We start from the raw sequence: 19,745 nt of genomic DNA on the forward strand, positions 1-19,745 counted from the left end.
CTTAATATGAAATATGAAAACCATAATTTGAGTTGGTATTTCAAATTGGGCTTTGTATTATATTTTTCTTATATATATTGACAATATTTTTTTATAATGGTTATTGAAAAATAGTTTAGTAAAAATCCATTTTTGAATATATGTATATTTTTGAATCAATTTTTGATATAAATCAAATTTGAATTATTATTTTGATTTGAAATATGTATATAAAGTTTAAATTTTGTTTTATGGTTAGTTTAGAAAAAAATTTTTTAGGGAATTAGATTGACCCATTTTGGTATATTTTAAAAGTGGCTTAGATAACTTTCAATTTTTTAAAAAAACATAAGCCCATTACTTTTTTTTTAATACTACTATCCTTGTTTTCAAACAAAAATATTTTTTTTAAAAGACTGCAATCCATGTTTCCAAACACTCCAAATTTTTAAAAGTCCTATTCAAGTCTCCAAACACTCCAATTTTGTACTTGAGTTTTAATAAGATAGATGTAGGTCCAAACGTTGTCGAACAATATATATCGAATGTCTTTGAGAAATAGGTCCAACGACAAAATGATGTAGCCTTGCTAATCAATAACGTGGAAAACAATTATGTATTTATTGCACTATATCGTTTTACTTGGGATTCAAGGATACATATTTACTATGAAAATTATTTCACCTTTACATCATAGATTTTATAAAGATATTTTATTCCAACTGAATTGTAAATATTATATTTATATGTAAATCTAAGCTAACAATAAATCTCTAAATCTTTTTTGCTTGATCACTACTCTAGGGATTTCCTAAACTGAATCCGAATATGCTAGAGAATTTTCTAAGCGACACTTAAAAAACTATCGCCTAACCTAATACTATATATACACCCATAACGTGCCTAACTTTTCTGAGTTTCTCACATCTACTCACAGCTACAATATCAAACAAAAACCTAAAATGTCTTCAATAATGTAAATTACCTCTTTGACAGAGTTGAGATAAGCCAAGACAGGTCCAAAATCCTTCTTCCACGGCTCTCCATAACTAATTTTTGGTATTAGCATGATCTTCCTTTTGTATTTGGTAAATGTTCACTTCCAACATATTTGTCTTTATCCAAATTTATCGAAGCTGTCAAATGAAAAATTCAAACACATATTAAAAAACTAATCATGCTGTAGTCAATGGAAATTATGATTTATATTAATGTAAAAGAAGACAAAGTTTTGACGGCAATAACTTATCTTTTATATTAAAGTGATGTTGTTCTCCATAGAAGAATGAAATCCATAATCTTTGTATTTGGAATATGAATATTTTCTTAGAACTAAGATACTCAAGCTGTAAATAATAACCTCAACAGTAGATAGGAATTGTCAAAAAGAATTTTAGGCTTTGTTGCCAATGTTATTTGGCTGTTGTTTTTCCAGAATTTTTTTTGAATAAATTTTAAAACGAACAGATTTTACTTGCTTCGGTTTAACTATTAACTATGGATTAAAAATAAAGACATGATATCAGATTTACCGATAACCAAAAAAATATATCAGATTTACCGTTTTGTGGTCTTTCAAATCTCCTTATGACTTTGTCAAAGAGATCTGAGAAGGTGAAGTCGACAACCATCTCAAACTTGCCAGCTCTTATCACGGATGGCTTAAGATCCGACATTCAAAACAAGCAAGAATTATTTTTTTAAGATCTTTATCTCTGCTAAAAGGAAAAGTTAGAAAAAAATCATCTAAGGAGATCGGAAAAGGTGAAGTCCTCGGTGGATCTACCGAGTTTCCAAGCGTTGGTTTGACTTTAGAAGCTAATCATAAAACATCGGTAGTTCTTTGATTTGCTACCCTCGATTGTCACCTCTTCAAGCAGTGGTTTCAATCTTTACCACCGCAAGGATTATGTGGCCGTTAATCTCATGAGTTCTATAGCTTTGATTTGTAGTTTCGCCATGGAAATCTTTGTATGATCAAGAAACATCGAGACATCAATTTTTTTTTCTTTCCTTTTCTGTTTTTTTTTTTAAATAACTGGGTCAATCAACACATTTTGTCGGTACAGATCTTTTTCATCTGGGCCATTCGGGCCGAAATTAATATTTGTTGTATTTCCAGATCTTTATCCTTTGTGGCCAGTTTCAAATTTTTTTTAATATTAACAAAAATAAACCCACATTAAAACATGATTAAACACATGATTATTAAAAAAAACATTTCTCAATATATTTTAAACATTCATAAAATATCTTAATATTATAATAAAACACATAAATATTTATTCAAAGCTTAGTATAATAGTTTATTAACAAATTAGAATTGTTTATAAAAATATTTTATCAAAAAAGATTTTTCATCATAATAAAAATTACCGATTAGAGAAATACCACTTTAAATTCTTTAAAAACATCAATCCAAATTTTGTAAAATAATACTTTATTAATAAATAATAATAAAGAAAGATGATAAGTTTAAGTTTGCTCCAAATAAATATATGAAAATATTACATTTCCCAATTATTTTTAAATTTTTTTTTTTAAAAAAAGCAGTATAAATGAGAATTGTTTGAAAACATAGATAACAATATAAAAAAGAAGTATAGTGTATTTTTAGTAATTTTATTAATATAATTACATTAATTGTCTTTCCATATTTCACTCATTTTAACAATTTCATTAATTATATTATCTCAACAATACATCACATCATTAATTATATTACAATAATAATAATAGTGTAAATTTTTATTTATTAGTTAATTAACATTAAGTTTGTGTCAATTATAAAATCAAAAATGTAAAATAACAAGGTTTTGGCATATGGTTAAACGTTCGGTTTTAGTTTGTTTTACTAATTTTTTTTATTTTAGTTTCAACTAGTGAAAAAATACGTAACCAAAAACATAATTCAATGACATGTTATGTGAATAAAATAATAACTTAAATCAAAATAATAAAAATATATTACATTTATTCTCATTTAATTTTTTAATCCATCTAATTATTTTACTAAATATTTTTTTTTCTATTTCACTTAATTTAGCCAAAACACATAGAAAAAATCATTTTTTTGTTTATAAAATTAGTCAGGCATGAACATTGGTTCTCCATTTAGGTACGGGTTATTCTTTCCGGGTATCATTTTTTTTTAAATTATGTCTTCTTAAATATTATAAATTTATGTGTGAGTTTTGAGTTGAGTCTTTTTGCATCTGGATGAGTTAGATTCTGATGTATAGGAACCTAAAAATATCTAAATAACAAATGTATCTGAAACTGGTTCGGATATTTGTACCAAAAATAACCATATACGTCCAGGTCTTTTTGAATACAATTTGTTATATTACGATTCATCTACAATATATAACACTAATTATGAAAAAAATATCAATGTATAAAAACTTAGAAATAGTTATTTGAAAAATTGTCCAATAAATATTTGTAATGACAAATAAATTTCTTTGTGGATCTTGTCTGAATATTTTAAAAAAAAAATTCATATCAATATTTTTTTTTTGGTTTTGAAAAAATCCTCCTATATATTAATTGAAAAGTCTCTTTAGTGACTTTTGCTAACGTGTCATTCATATATGCAGCTTGAGAAAAATCGTTATAATTTCATTGGTCAATGATTTTTAGTTTTCATTTATTTTAATCAAATCTAAAAAGGGCAATCCTAGAACCAATTAATGTTAGTTGCAAAACTATTTATATATTCTTATGCATAATCATTTATAGTATTTCATGGTAGCAATTATGGAAATTCTATATAATACTTCATCATTTATTTTTTCACCAATAGTCTATTTATAAATTATATGAAGTATGTTGTTAAAAAGTAGTTAATAATAATATACTAGCTTTATTTTCTATTATAAACAGTTGTAAAAAGCTTTATTTTCCTATATAAGTCATAATATATATATATATATATATATATATAAATATAACATATAATTCTACTAAAAATATTATAATAACTATTAATGCATAATATAGCGAGTTTATAAATTATTTACATTAGTTTAAAATCATGTGATGATTAATATATATTTTATAAAAAAAATTAAAGTCATTTATATTGATTTATTTCTAATGGTGTATATAATAGTTTATAATTATATAAATATTTGATGATCATTTTTAATGTGTCAGTCAAATCATCAGTAATGATTATTATATCATTCATAAGAGCTTACAAATAAATATATAATCATCTGTGATGGTTAATATATATTTTGTTAAAATGTTAATGAAGGTTAACTGGTTTATAAATTATTTAAAATTATTAAAATGATTTAATTATTTTAGAAAATATTTTTCTAAATATTTTATAAAATTAAAAACTATCGATAAGGTTAACATGTTTGTAAATTATTTTAAAATAAAAAATGATTTAAGAATTTTATAAAATATTTTTCTAAATACTTATCAATGGTTCTTAATTTTAAACTAATATATAGGACTATTTTGTATAATTCTTAAATAATTGTTTAAGTTTAAAAATTATTCTTCATAGATAACAAATTATTTTCTTGAGTTATAAAACCACTTATTAGAATTTATGAAACTACTTATAAGGATTTTTAAATTTCTGAGAAATAATTAATAAAATATAAAATTTATTAATATTTTATTAATTATTTTGTACAGTGAAAATTTTTCATGTTTACTAACACCAAAGAGACATTTTTAAAACATTTTTCAAAGGAGAATAACCACAAAAATTAAATCAGTCCTAAAACAATCCAAAGAATATTAAGAATAAAAGTATATTCCTAAATTTATGAAGTTTTTTATATCCTTTTCATTAAATTAATAGAATTCACATATATATAGTTATGTTTCTTCTTAATAACTTTTGCGTTTTATACTTTAGTTACAAGTGTTGGTCTATTTGTCACATTAGTTCATATTTGTGATTTTAATTGTGTTATGGACGAAAATTTTGATATACAAACCAATTAAACTATATATATACATGCTCTAACGATAATGTTATAAGACAATTAATAAAATCTTGTTTTATAAAAGATGTAAAAAAATTCTAACTAAATACTATATAAATCCTATTTAAAATTTTAAAAAGTATTAATAAACAAAAACAATTTATTAAAAAATTATCTACCAAAAATTCACATTCAGATTTAAAATATTAAATTATATTATTGCAGGTCAAAGACATAAAATATTATAGTATATTAAAATTTAAAAATTATTTGTACCCGTAAATTTGCGGACAACCACCTAATATATGTAACATAATAAGGATTATATGTATTTTGACGTCGATTAACATCATCTTAAAGAGGTTAGATAAAAACCATACACTAGTACAGTATTCGAAATAAACGGAACTCAACCTGAGAAACTGTTAACGATGACGGCGTTACAACGTCTCGGTCCTAGGAAACTACGAAATGTTCTTATATCGAGTTTCCCCCAAGCGACGCCCAAGAAGCAAATAACGAATCAAATCAAAACAAATCGATTCAACGGCTCAGATCGAGTTTAAATTTCGTTCTTCTAATTTCTAGCCGAAGAGGTCGAAGCAAGCACGAATCGATCGGACACAATGGCGGATGAACGCAAACACGAAGAACCTCTACCTAATCTGGACCCGACGGTGGAAGTTGTCGAGAGGGAATCGCTGTTGGACAAGGTATCGGAGAAACCTTCATCTCCGTCGTCTCTAAGGTTTACCGTTTGTTCGGCAGAGAGAGGCCAGTTCACAAGGTTCTCGGCGGCGGAAAACGTACGCTTACGCTGGCTTAAACGCTTCGTTTTAGGGATCGGTGACTTTCTGGTGATGTGTAGATTGAATCAGGCATAGATTAAGCTTTAGAGCTCTATTGAATGATCTTCAATATAATTGCAGCAGCTGATATACTAATGTGGAAGAACAAGAAGGTCTCAGGTGGTGCTACAGTATCCTGGGTGCTCTTTGAATTGATTGAGTATCATCTACTTACTCTGCTTTGTCACCTTATGATCGTCTCTCTCTCGTTTGATTGAATTGATCGTTTCTATGGTCTAATGTCACCATGTTCCTTCACAAGTACATGTTCATGTTTAAATTCTATTAAAGTGGCGTAAGCTTGTTTGACTCTCTAATTCGTCTCCTCTTCAGTCTCCACCAAAGATTCCTCAAGTACACATCCCTGAAGAGCCTCTTCTTCAGCTTGCTTCGGGGCTCAGAATCGAAATCACCGTGGCTTCTTTTATCTTCGCGAGATTGCTTCTGGAAGGAATCTCAAGAAGTTCCTTTCCGTAAGTTTTAGACTGTTTCAGATATTCTCTCATCTTTAAGGTTTGCTTATCACTGCTACTGTTTTGATCAAATTAGGCTATCCTCGGGTTGTGTATTCTATCGATCTTGGGCGGATGCTGTAGTTTCTTGACATTGGCATACATAGGTAACAACAACTCATACTAGGACTTCAAGTGCCTCTTCGTTTATTACAACAATGCTGATGAATGTATTTGGTTTCTTGATTGTATTCAGCTTTGGTTCTGTTGTTCACTGTTCCTCTGATCTACGACAAGTACGAAGATAAAGTGGACTCATATGGTGAGAAAGCAATGGCTGAGTTGAATAAGCAATACGCTGTGTTGGACGCGAAGATGTTGAGCAAAATCTCAAGGGGGCCATTGACGAATAAGAAGAAAGATTAGGAGTTTTGCGGGTTTTTTTTGTATACGTGTGCACAATTATCTTGTTTCTCTCGATTTCTACTTTTTAAGTTTGGTCTCTTTTTTGCCTATGATTAAGGTTTTGTGTTATGATAACAAAACATGTTTGCTCTCGTGCTACATAAATATATGGTTCATGGTACATTTATCTCCTACAAACGATCTTTGTCTGTGTGGTGTTTTTTTCTAACACGCGTATTTAAATAAAAAGCTCAACTTGTTTGTCAATGTCAGGATGGCCGAGTGGTCCAAGGCGCCAGACTCAAGTTCTGGTCCTCGAAAGAGGGCGTGGGTTCAAACCCCACTTTTGACATTATTTTATTTTCCTTAATTTACGGCCGAGCAATTTGTATATTCCGAAAAGACAGCATTTTAGAACTTTTTCTAAGAAGCACATTGATCATGTTGAATATATATTTAGAATTCATAAAATAAAGAGAGAGTTACTCTCAAAGACACATTTGTCTTTTTCCTTTCATAAAAGGACACATTGTGTTTGAAGCACACAATTCATGAAACCAAGATCTTTTTTTGACCATTATGCCCTTTAGCTTCACGTGTAGTTAGCAAAAAAAAGGAACTAATTACTTTCTTCTATTTAGTTAAGTTAGGAAAATAGTTGGGCTATTAATGTTTTTTTTCCAAACCGAAAAATCTTTTGTCTCTGTCGCAAGCTTCACTTGATTCATTTTCTTCGTGGATCTTCTCACCTTCGACTGCAACTCGTGGCAACCAAGCTTGGCGGCTTCTCTCCCATTACAATCTCCAGCCACTGTACTCCGACCAACAATTCTCCACCGCAATCCTCCTCTGTTGCGTATGCTTCATATCCTCCGTGATTCACCTGTCTCGAGCTTTCTCTTCTCCGCCACAGCTCGTCGCATCTGTCTCAGGCCACCAGACCATCTACGTCGTCTTGCTCTGCCGACGGTGTCATGCTCGGATTCAAGCCTCGTCGTTCTCATCATCGCCGTCTCTGTCTCGTCACATAAGAGATCAAACAACAATGGTGGATTTTCAATAATTTTCAGATTTGGTCCTTCACTTTTTGATTTCTTTCGATTGTTTTGTGGACAGACGAATTGTGGACCAGTGTTATGTGGATAGACGAATTGTGGACGAGTGTTAACATTGTGGATAGTTTTCTGGTGGATATATATGTTGTGGACAAGAGTCATGTGAATGTGTTCTTATAAACAAGTTTGTGGTGGACCTGTTCTTATGGACAAGCTCTTACAATTATAGTTGTGTAACTATGACTGTTTGTGAACATGTTATTGTAGACAAAGATCTTGTTTGAAGTTTAATCTATCTAGGGTTTGTGTTGTTTGTTTGAAGATAATCCAACTAGAGAACGTATTGTATTGTGACGTTTTGAAAGAGAGAAGTGGATTAAGCTTTTTGTGTGGACGCAATTCAATGGACGCATATTCTGTAGACAAGTTTCTGTGGACAAGCTTTTGTGGACATAATTTATGTGGACACAAAAATGTTATAATGTTTTTGTGGACAAGTTTCTGTGGACAAAATATATTTGTATCCATATATATATTTCTGATATTTTATAAATTTTAATTTTATTAAATAATTTCTAATGGACATAGCAAGTGTGGATATGAGTTGATAAGAAAATTATTCTTGCGGATTAAAGTACATAATTAAAAGTTTGAGACAAAATCAAGAGGATCTATAAGTAAATTAAAGAATGTTGGGGTCAAATTGCAAAAATCCAAAAATAGGAGGACCATATGTGTAAAATAGAGTAATTTGACCATTGCTTCTTTTAGAGCTTTCTATCTGCAACAGAAGCCACCATGAAGACTGAAGAGATAAAAAACTTAGATCTAAGGCAACTACCTCGAGTTCATCCACGTCAAATCCCAAGTTCATCCACGGAAAATCACGAGCTCATCCACTGTAAAGGATGGGCGACATGTGAATCAAACTTAGATCCAAGACAGCTTTGTGGATAGTTCATTTGTGGACAAGGAAATTGATGGACATGAAAAGGATGGGTGACATGTGAATCAAATGTTGCAGGAGATACATCGGCTTTGCTGTCTGCTTAAGAAGAAAATCAAAACTTTATTTATTTCTTATCTTCTTGTATATCAATTAGAAACAAGCATGAAAGAGGAAAAAAAATCTGTAGATGAAATTCTCATAGTTCAATTAGAAGCAAACCTTGGATGTATTCGTCGGTGAAGATCTGGAATCTTCCAAGCTGAGATTTCATAATCGGCTTTCCTCACCTCCCAATTTGAGGTTTCCATGAATTCGAGATTTAAAAAATAAAGTGGTGAAAGATAAAAACTCGACAACAAAAATTAGTGATTTAGAATTATAAAAAAAAAAGTCTACAAATTTTGTGAAGAAAAAAAATATTTAGAAGGATATGAAAGATGAGAGATGAAGATGACGATAGATTGAGACATGATTAAATTTAGGGAATTAAAAAATTTGAAAGTAAAAGGTGAAAATTAAATGGAATTATATTGAAAATAATTTTGATACATGTTATGACATCTTCTTTCTAGTTGAAGGGCAATTCAGACAAATGAGCATAAGAAAGTGTTCTCTTAACTCAATGTGTCTTTATGTGTAATTGATAACTCATAAAGTGTCTTGGAGGATAAATATTTCTAAAATAAACTGCACAAAGTAATTGAGAATGTGACCTTAATTATAAGAGCATCCATAGCAGACTCAAGTTCTGGTCCTCGAAAGAGGGCGTGGGTTCAAACCCCACTTCTGACATTATTTTATTTTCCTTAATTTACGGCCGAGCAATTTGTATATTCCGAAAAGACAGCATTTTAGAACTTTTTCTAAGAAGCACACTGATCATGTTGAATATATATTTAGAATTCATAAAATAAACTGCACAAAGTAATTGAGAATGTGACCTTAATTATAAGAGCATCCACAGCAGACTCATGTTCTGGTCCTCGAAAGAGGGCGTGGCGTGGGTTCAAACCCCACTTATGACATTATTTTATTTTCCTTAATTTACGGCCGAGCAATTTGTATATTCCGAAAAGACAGCATTTTAGAACTTTTTCTAAGAAGCACATTGATCATGTTGAATATATATTTAGAATTCATAAAATAAACTGCACAAAGTAATTGAGAATGTGACCTTAATTATAAGAGCATCCACAACGGCCCATTTTGACGAATCCTTAGTACTATATCCTAGGCGAATCCGGATATAAAATAATATTATCAAAGCCCAGTTCGGTAAGGAGCGATCCGTAGACAAGGAGTTTAAGGATCAAGTCCTTAGTGACGTGGCCGCGTCTCATTTGATGGAGAGAGATATGTATTTCGGCGTGAAAAAAAATGGTCACTCGCAAGACGAAACGAAAAAAGCTCTTTATTTTTGGTGATTTAATCTATACTATTATTTGCGAAGTAAAATTTTGCAACGGAGCTCTCACGTTAAAAGTTAGAGCGGTTAATATCGTTTATACCCTTAATTAATAAAATGTATAGATAAATTCAAAAATAAAAATGAAATTTTAATTTATTTGATTATATAATTGATTAAAATTAATAATAGTAAGAATTATCTAAAATCTGAAAATATAATTTAAAAAGAGATAATTTCTCTATATATTTTATTGTTATCTGAAAAAATCTTTTAGTGAAAAGTTAAAAATATAATTATATAACTAAATATTAATCAAATAAAATTCTTAATTATATAGTTAAAAATAGAATATTGAATTATCCAAAATCTAAAATTATAATTAAAAAAAAAGATAATTTCTATATATATTGTATTGTTATCTAAAAAAGTCTTTTAGTAAAAAGTAAAAAAAAAACATAAATTATATAATTAAAAATAGAATATTGAGTTATTTTAAGATTTATTTTAGTTTAATGAATATACTGTACAAAGAACTTTTCAAAAATTTATGAAAATGTTTAAGACCGCATCGCGGGCAAAACACCTAGTTGAAAATATTTGGAACAAATTTGGTGATGAAGATTAATTATTATATCTTTATTTTTAATCATGCAATAAATAAAAATTTAAATTTCACATGTTTAAAAATTTATTTATTTTTTTATTCCTAAGGACTCCTAATTGGGTAACACCATTGGACAAATATTTTTGATTAAAATCCTTTACTATTCAAAAAAAAAATTACTAAAAAAATGCTAAGGACTCCAATGGTAGTAACACCATTCGAGATGCTCTAACATATATTTTCCAAAACAGTTAAGAAATAAGTTAATTGTAGTTTTTTTTTTCCTTTCAACTTTGTGTGTGTGTTTCAGTCTGAGCTAGATCTCCAATCACCAGGCCCGTCTCAACTCCTAAAAGGGTCATGTGCCATAAAAAAATTTAAAACTCATTTCCTTATACAAAAATTACTTCTAAACATTTAGGCCCTAATCTAAGCTAAAAAAACCCAAAAATTTCAACAGGCCTTGTGCAAATGTGTCTCCAGCACATGCTTAGGACCGGGCCTGCCAATCACAATAATATTTTTGAATATATGGTTGATTCAGTGTGGAAATTTTCAAATGTAGTTAGTTGTTCTTAGAAAGGTAGAGTATCGAGTTACAATTGTTGTGTTGAAGGATTTGAAATACATTAGAGTGTGTTGCTGTCTAGTATCACTTTGGTGCAATGGATCTTTATTCCGATAGTCAACCATTGCTACATATCGTGGTTGATCCCGGCCCATGTTTCAAACGTAAAATCTGATTGTCATTTCATCAAAGACAAGATACAAGTCGAGATTTTTAGGACAAAATACTTTTCTATGACTATAACCGAACAATTGGTGGATATCTTCACGAAAGCATTTCGTAAACGACTTTTTCAGACGATTATATCCAAGTTGAGCATTTTCGATCTCTATATTCCAACTTGAAGTGATGTTAAGAAATACAACTTTATCATGTATTGTAGTGGTACATATTTCAGGTTTAGAGATAATTTTATTATGAGAATATCTATATAACTTAGACAAATGATTGTACACCTTTGAAAGATCATAATAACATTCTCTTTGTATCTTTCTTACCACGGTGTTGCAATTGGATGTTTTGATAGAGGAAGATGTAAACTTCAAGTATTGTGTTACAAAAAAAGAAAAAGAAGTAAACTTCAAGTACAATCACCCGACTTTTAGGATCGATTAAACTCGTTTGTGAGTGACATCAGTTGACAACTTGCAAAAAGAACACAGCGTTATTCTTTACATTTGGCAATACCAACACTAAACAATCTAATTCTGTAGAGTTTACCGCATAATTATTGAGAATGTATTATAGAAGGCTTTTTGTCAATTTAAAATATGTTTCCCCTCTATATGTGAAGCATTGAATTCTTTTATTTGATGGGATATAAACACTGTTTAGTCTGTTTAAACAAATTCAAAGATTCTGAACTCATTACGTTGCATAGATAAGGGAATCATAGATAAACACAACCAAATTGATAAAACAACAAGAATCATCAAAGAACATCACTGAAAAAAAAAAACAGAGAACAAAAAAACTTAAAGATTAGAGCAGGAGCCGATATAACACCTTTGTAGGTTCGAAGAGGATCAAGCCTATCCATGACTTGCCGGTTCAACCCCACCGCTTTAGCCGGGCCAGTTTGGAGAATCAACACAACCATCGGTTAATCAAGAGCAGGGAGTGAACATTGTATTTTTTAAGCTTCCATGAAAGCTTATCTGAAGCTCCCCATTTGGTTTCAACCTTCTAACTTTTATCCAATTTAAGGAGATATTGATTAAGCTTCCATGGCTAAAAATGGGGAGAGAGAGCCTGTCTTCCTACTTCTTGTCTTTTTATAGAATTTTTCTCTACTTTTTTAAAAGGAAATTTGATTCTTGTTTTTGATTAAAAAATTCTTGTTCATAACCAAAAAAAAAAAAAAAAAAAAACTACGTGTAACTTTATTTTGTTATTGGAGAGGTAGTAAATGTTAAAAAGGTTAAAACCAATAATACGAGTCTAGGTAAATTACTGTTTACAATGATTAATTTATACGCAAAAAAAAAAAAAAAAGGTCTCGAGTGCATGGAGGGACCCCAAGTCCACAACCAATCGCTTTAATTGTGGTGGATCAACTGCTTGTTTGTCTATTTTCAATTGGAGGCTCATCGTTTAAATTTATTTATTTTGTTATTTTGTACTCTGTTATGAATATTTCTACGAAATTCTGACTATACTTCCACTAAAAGTCACAGTTGGCTTTTTAGAACATGTTAAAAGCATAAAGTAATTTTACTATTAGCTCTGCTGCAAATGGCTTTTTAGAACATGTTAAAAGCATAAAATAATTTTACTATTGGCTCTGCTGCAAATATTGAGAAATCTCTAACAAACATGAAAATAATAAGAAAATAGACATTTGACTTGTATATTTTATATTTGTTTTCTTAAACGCAATTTACTCTCATTATACACTCAACTTGTTCAACTGCAAACGATGATAAATAAATAAATAAATATATATATATATATATATATATATATATATATATATATATATATATATATATATATATATATATATATATATCTTCTTTGATAAAAACATAAACAACAATATCACATGAAGTTAATGAAGATAATTCTTCATAAGAAAATGACATCAAGTTCGAGACAAAGAGAGCCTCCAGAACAAAGTCGGACAGTTGAAAGTTAGTCCCATTGAATTGTGACCTTGAAAGCCAACCTTACATGCAAGAAAAGTCGAAGTATTTTCCGATTGCATCTTTTGATTTCATACAGACCGCTATATACGATGATAAACTGGTGAGTAACCTGAAACTATTGTTTGACAAAGAATCTGAGAAGATTTCTCATGTATAGAAGTATGGTAGTAATATACTTTTCTCGCTCGAGAAAGATGATGAAAACAAAACTGGATCCGATGAACCCATCAAAAATCTTTAGGGATATGGTAAAACAACCAAATGCATAAGACATAATATGGGTAGGTCTCGATGAACTCACCGGAAATCCTTTCGATCAAACTGAAACTTGTATCAGCCACGCTGTCAAGAATCCATTTCTGCATCATATCATTTGTTTCAAATTTAGTGACAAAGCGACATAGTTTTGATATTTATTAAATAGCTAACGTTTGTCTTGTCATTTATACACAATGTTCTATGTTGAGGATTGATCATCACTTCATAGATTGACCTATAGAATTTAGAATTCACAAAATAAATTGCAAAACAAAAAACACATTGAGGAATTTTTCTTCTGAAAACTCTAATAAAAATAATTAAAAAAAAGATATATAAAAAAAGAAATTAGCATAATTGTGAGGAAACCTATCTTAATTAGGGGAAAGAAGAGACGCGTCTTCTGAGACACGTGTTGTGTTTTGTGGAAATTTTTCTCTCTCTCGACGGAAGCACTTCATGTCTCTCTCCCTCGCTCCATTTCGTCGAAATCACTCCGTCTCTCTATCTCTCCTCGACGACTCCGCCGGTGATTTCTTCATCTGCCAACGATCGGATGAAGGATTCGGCTTCTCTCTCGTCGGACTCGTCGTCTCTGTCGGTGGACTCCATGTCTGTCTTGGTGGAATCGTCGTCTCTCTCTCTCTCCTCGACGACTCCGCGTCTCTCTCGCTCTCTTCGACGACTCCGTGTCTCTCTCGGTCTCCTTGACGACTCCACATCTCTCTCGGTCTCCTCGACGACTCCGCGTCTCTCTCGCTCTCCTCAACGGCTCACCTCGTTGAAGAATCACTCCATCTCTCTCTCTCTCCAGCCTGTGGCTCTCCTCGAAAGGTAAAGCTATGTATTTTTCCTTTTATGTCTGAATCCTTCTTTGTTATTTTGATTTGTTTGTTGTGTTGCATGCGTCTCTTGTGTTTGTTTATGTCTCCTGATTCAAGAGATGATGTTTTTGTCTTTGTTTCTTAATCCTTCTTGTGATTGTTTATGTCTCTGTCTTTGTTTATATCGATCACTTCTGATTCAATAGATGATGTCTTCTGATAAATATATCGATCAGTTCTTGTATTTGTTTACGTCTCTGTCTTTGATTCAACATATTATGTCTCTTTGTGTACACTTAAATTTCTCAGTCTTTTTTTCTTAATCCTTCTTGTGTCTGATCCTTCTTGTCTTGATTATGTTTCTTGCGTTTCCGTTTCAGATGGACGGATCAAGAGACATGAAGGTTCTTCAAAGAAGAGGACTGTGGTCTGGACGGATCAAGAGACAATGGCTATTTCAGGTTTGACATATATCTTTGATCTGTTAGATGTTTTTAGGATTGTGATCTGGAACGAATTGATTGTGAATCTCATCTGAAATGAATTGATTGCGAATCTGGTTAAGTGTCTAGAACGAATTGATTGTCAGTGGCTTGGAACGAATTGAAATGAGTTAGATAGAAATGAGTTACATAGAATTGTTTCAGTGTGATTAATGAGTTAGATAGAAATCAATGTTTAAGTGTGATTAATGAGTTAGCTATATGTCAAGTCGATGTGGTTGTGGGTGTGATGAATGCGTTTAGCTTTCTCTCTTCTATTAAACACAAGCCTTCTTTTCTTCCATCTTTCAAACTCGCCCTCCTTTCTTTTTTGTCATATCTTCCATCTATATTCTTAGACATATTCAGATATGGATTCTAATCCAAATATGAATTTAAATTTTGTTGATCTTCTTCAAAATCAACAAGATAGTGGCATCGGTTTCGAATCTTCTCATATTCCTTTATTTGGCACACAAGCTACTGATGGTTCAAACTTCGAACAAGACAGTCCAGTGGAGCGTAAAGAATGAAGGACGTGGACGCCAACAGATGATGTAGCCCTCATCAGCTCTTGGTTAAACACGAGCAAAAATCTCGTTGTAGGGAATGAGCAAAGGTCTGTTGCTTTCTGGAAAAGGATTGCAGCCTACTACTCGGCTAGTCCTAAGATTGTTGAGTGTGACAAAAGAGAGGCATCAAATAGTAAACAACGTTGGCACAAGATTAATGACTAAGTGTGCAAGTTTTGTGGAGCGTATGAAGCAACAACCAGAGAGAAAACCAGTGGTCAAAACGAGAATGTTGTTCTCAAACATGCTCTCGAAATCTTCTTCAACAACCATAAAAAGAAGTTCACCCTTGAACATGCTTGGAAGGAGATTCGCAATTACCAGAAGTGGTGTGACCTGTCTTCATCTACAAGTGAAGGAAGCTCCAAAAGGAGGAAGTGTGAGGACGGTTCATATTTAGCATGCTCTCAAGCAAATGAAACCGATAGTGCTTTAGCTGATGAAGGAACCACTCGTCCCACGGGTGTTAAGGCAGCAAAAGCCCGTGGGAAAAAACCGATGGTTGAGGGGAAGGAGCTGTCTAAGTTTCAGACTATGTGGAAAATCAAGCAGCATGATTTGGCTATGAAGGAAAAGCTGTCAAAGATGAAGCTTCTGGACAGTCTCATTGCAAAATAAGAACTGCTAGCTGATTATGAAGAAGCTCTGAAGAAGAAGTTGATTAATGAGTTGATGTCTAATTAGATGAAGTCTAAGTCTCGGTTTTTAAAGTCTAAGTGTAGCTGTTGAAGTTGCTTTGTTTGTTGTTTGTTGCTGTAACTCTGGTTGTGTTTCATGTTCTCTTGTCTTAATATAAGCTTGTTCTCTTGTCTTAATATAAGCTTGTTCTGTAATGTTCTTGTGTTCATTGTTCTGCTCATTGTTTTGCAGGTCAAGAAGATTGAAAAATTGTAGCTCATTGTACATGTCCAGTTTTGTCACTTTGTTTCAAGACATGTACATGTTCTGATTCTAGCTCATTGATTAACTATAAACGGAAGCTCCTATTTCTCTGCATTTTAAGTTCTCACATGTATTTTATTCTGCTTCTTATGTCTTATAGTGGGAGCATTGAGAGCTTCTTATGTCACGGAGTGGGAGCATTGAGTGGTTGTCACATGTATTGTGTGTCGTTGGTTGTCACATGTTTATGTCCTGTAGTGGGAGCATTAAGAGCTATGTTTGTTATGTACATAAAGACATTGTACTTGTGTGTCGTTGTTGTCACATGTTTATGTCTTGTAGTATGTCACAGACTTGTAAAGAACACTTGTAACAAACACTTGTGTCTATATAACAAACCCTCTCGACTTGTAACAAACATTTGTAACAAACACTCTTGCTTTCTCTCTTTTTCTCTCTTAAATCAACATTCACTCTTCCCATTCACAACAAGAATTTTTATCCACAACACCAAAGTCATCTTATCTCTTTAATCACAACACTCTTTCTTTAATCACAACATATATACATATATATATATATATGGCTTCTTCTTCTAAAAACACTTTAGAGGAATCATTTGATGATACATTTGATCAAATCTTTGATCAACATTTTGATCAAACATTTGAGAATTTTACCATTCATGGTGATCAAGAAGAACAAAAGAAAAAAAAAACGAGCTTCTATCGAAAGAAATCGTAAAGAATGTCATGTACGTTTATGGAATGATTATTTCAGTGAAACTCCAACGTATCATAAAAATAATTTCCGACGACATTTTCGAATGAACAAGACAATGTTCATGCACATTGTTGATCGACTCTCCAACAAAGTTGACTTCTTTCGCCAAAAGAAAGATGGTCTTGGAAGGCTTGGTCTCTTAGCACTCCAAAAGTGTACATCATCCTTTCATGTCTTGGCATATGGTAGTGGGGCTGATATGGTCGACGAATACCTTTGGCTCAGTGAAACAACAACTCGGTCATGTTTGGAGAATTTTGTAGAAGGAATAATATATTTGTTCGGTGATATGGTCGACGAATACCTTTGGCTCAGTGGGAACCGAAATTTGCACTGTCGATTTCCGTTTAAATAAGGAAAGTTGGAGAGCCCTAATTTCCCAGAGGTCCCGGATATCTGTTAATGCCACACGCCAAGCAATCATAACACGAAATAAAAACGAGAAAAGATAATAAATCGAAAAGAGAGCAAAGTAGATCTTATTCCGAATTCGCGTTTGAGCGTTACAACAAGGTAAGAGCCTCAGCAACGAGAGCTGTCGGCGAGATTCCTAGCTCTAAAACCCTAAGACGGTAACAACCTAATTGAGTCGCAGCTCGAATAACAAAAACGGAAAATTGCCTAAATTGCCTAAACTGCTCTAAGTGCTAAGTTTGCTCTGAAAAAAGTTCTTTTTCATGCCTCTCGCCTAGGACTCCTTATATACTCGCTCCTAGGTCGGTTTACACTATTCCCCTTCTGTTGGAGTCAAAAATGGCCGCGACGAAATTACCACCCAAAAATTCTCGGAGATCGTATTTCCGAAAGAGATAGTAAAAATAAAGATATAATCTTCGTAAAAAAATAACCAATACGAAGTTTTTACGAAGAAGTATCCTTGAAGATTCAAAAGCAAACGAACCAATCTCGGTCGTTGCGTAACTACCGCACATACACGCTGTCCGGTCGCTATGTAGCAACCAAATCCGAGCCGATGCCGGTCGCTACGAAGCGACCAAACATCCGACCCCCTCGGTCGCTACATAGCGACCAAACTCGAGCCAAAGCTCGGTCGCTACGTAGCAACCGAGCAATCGTCCCGCTCGGTTGCTACGTAGCGACCGAGCTCACGCCAAAGCTCGGTCGCTAAGCGCTCGTCCCGCTCGGTCGCTACGTAGCAACCGAGCTCAAGCCAAAGCTCGGTCGCTAGACCGAGCGCGCGTCCCGCTCGGTCGCTACGTAGCGACCGAGCTCGAGCCAAAGCTCGGTCGCTACATAACGACCGTGCGCTCGTCCCGCTCGGTCGCTACGTAGCGACCGAGTTCGAGCCAAAGCTCGGTCGCTACGTAGCGACCGGGCTTGAGCCAAAGTTCGGTCGTTGCGTAGTGATCAAGCTCTTCCGAACATCGACACGACACCAGTCCATGCATTCTCGTCAAACCTTCAAATGCCATCTCCCGAAGACCGTAGCAAGCTCAGTCCATGCTTTCCGCTATTCTAAATCATCGATCAGACTTTGCGAATTAAAAACCTTGAAAAGTTCATTCTTTATCAAAAGAACTCGTAGTAAACATGTCGAGTCAGAAGACGGCCCAAAGGGACCTAAAACACGACTCGAGGCCCATCCTACGATTTCTTAACCAAAAGCCCGTAAAGCACAGCACGGGTTATGCTTGGTCCACAAAGAAGGATAAATGTCAAGTTTCTGCGGATAAATACGGAAGTTTTGAAGATAATTGTGAAGATCGGGAAAAATGGAATATCTCCATTTTTATGCTATGACGGCTTAAGGGCAGAAGAGTAAAAGCATAAACCGACCTTGGGGCTAGTATATAAGGAGTCCTGGGCGAGGAGCATGGGAGAGAACTTTTTCAGAGCAAACTTAGCACTTAGAGCAATTTAGGCATTTTTCCGTTTTTGTTATTTCGAGCTGCGACTCAATTAGGTTTAGCCGTCTTAAAGTTGCTAGAACTAGGAATCTCGCCGACAGCTCTCGAGCCCATGCCTATACCTTGTTGTAAACGCTCATACACAAATTCAGAAATAAGATCTTCTTTGCTCTTTTTTCGATTTCTTATACTTTATCGTTGTTATTCTCGTGTTCTGATTGCTTGACGTGTGGTAATTAGCAGATATCCGGGTCCTCTGGGAAATTAGGGTTTTCCTAGTTTCCTTATTTAAACGGAAATCGACAGTGCGAATTTCGGTTCCCACACCTTCTGTCCTTAAGCCGTCATAGCCTATAAATGGAGATATTCCATTTTTCCCGATCTTCGTAATTATCTTCGAAAACTTCATATTTATCCGCGGAAACTTGACATTTATCTTTCCTTGCGAATCAAGCATAAACCGTCATACGGCTTATGGGCTGTTGGTTAAGAAATCGTACGTGGGCTTTGAGTCACGTCTTAGGTCTCTTTGGGCCGTCTTTTGACTCGAAACGTTTATTACGGTTTTTTCGATAAAAACAAACTTTCTGCGGTTTTTATCGTAAAGTTTGATCGATGACTTCGAGTGCCGAGCAACATGAAATGGTTCAGCTATGGTCTTCGGGAGATAGCATTAAAGAGTAGACGAGAATGCATGGATTCGCGTCGT

General features: G+C 33.0%; 3 long non-coding RNA genes, 1 other non-coding gene and 1 pseudogene across 5 annotated transcripts; 3 read left to right on the top strand and 2 right to left on the bottom strand.

The window, feature by feature from the left end:
• Positions 1-699: 699 nt before the first annotated feature.
• On the bottom strand, positions 700-2,018 carry LOC103833889. Its single transcript, XR_626330.3, has 2 exons — positions 1,541-2,018; positions 700-1,115 (listed from the first exon to the last, which is right to left on the bottom strand). It is a non-coding gene; the product is annotated as an uncharacterized LOC103833889 (long non-coding RNA).
• A 431-nt stretch (positions 2,019-2,449) lies between these two features.
• Positions 2,450-6,817, top strand: LOC103833891 (annotated as a pseudogene).
• Positions 6,818-6,904: 87 nt separating this feature from the next.
• Positions 6,905-6,988, top strand: TRNAL-CAA. The gene has a single exon. It is a non-coding gene; the product is annotated as a tRNA-Leu (tRNA).
• Positions 6,989-8,242: 1,254 nt separating this feature from the next.
• Positions 8,243-10,255, bottom strand: LOC108869372. Its single transcript, XR_001955684.2, has 2 exons — positions 8,860-10,255; positions 8,243-8,736 (listed from the first exon to the last, which is right to left on the bottom strand). It is a non-coding gene; the product is annotated as an uncharacterized LOC108869372 (long non-coding RNA).
• Positions 10,256-10,694: 439 nt separating this feature from the next.
• Positions 10,695-17,178, top strand: LOC103833892. 2 transcript variants are annotated; one of them, XR_001955682.2, is made up of 4 exons: positions 10,719-14,459; positions 14,830-14,910; positions 16,374-16,439; positions 16,546-17,178. It is a non-coding gene; the product is annotated as an uncharacterized LOC103833892 (long non-coding RNA). The 2 variants fall into 2 exon arrangements; XR_004451073.1 differs by having other exon boundaries at positions 10,695-16,439.
• The last annotated feature ends 2,567 nt before the right edge of the window (positions 17,179-19,745 follow it).

Source organism: Brassica rapa, chromosome A09 (assembly GCF_000309985.2).
Source record: "Brassica rapa cultivar Chiifu-401-42 chromosome A09, CAAS_Brap_v3.01, whole genome shotgun sequence".
Classification (NCBI taxonomy): domain Eukaryota; kingdom Viridiplantae; phylum Streptophyta; class Magnoliopsida; order Brassicales; family Brassicaceae; genus Brassica; species Brassica rapa.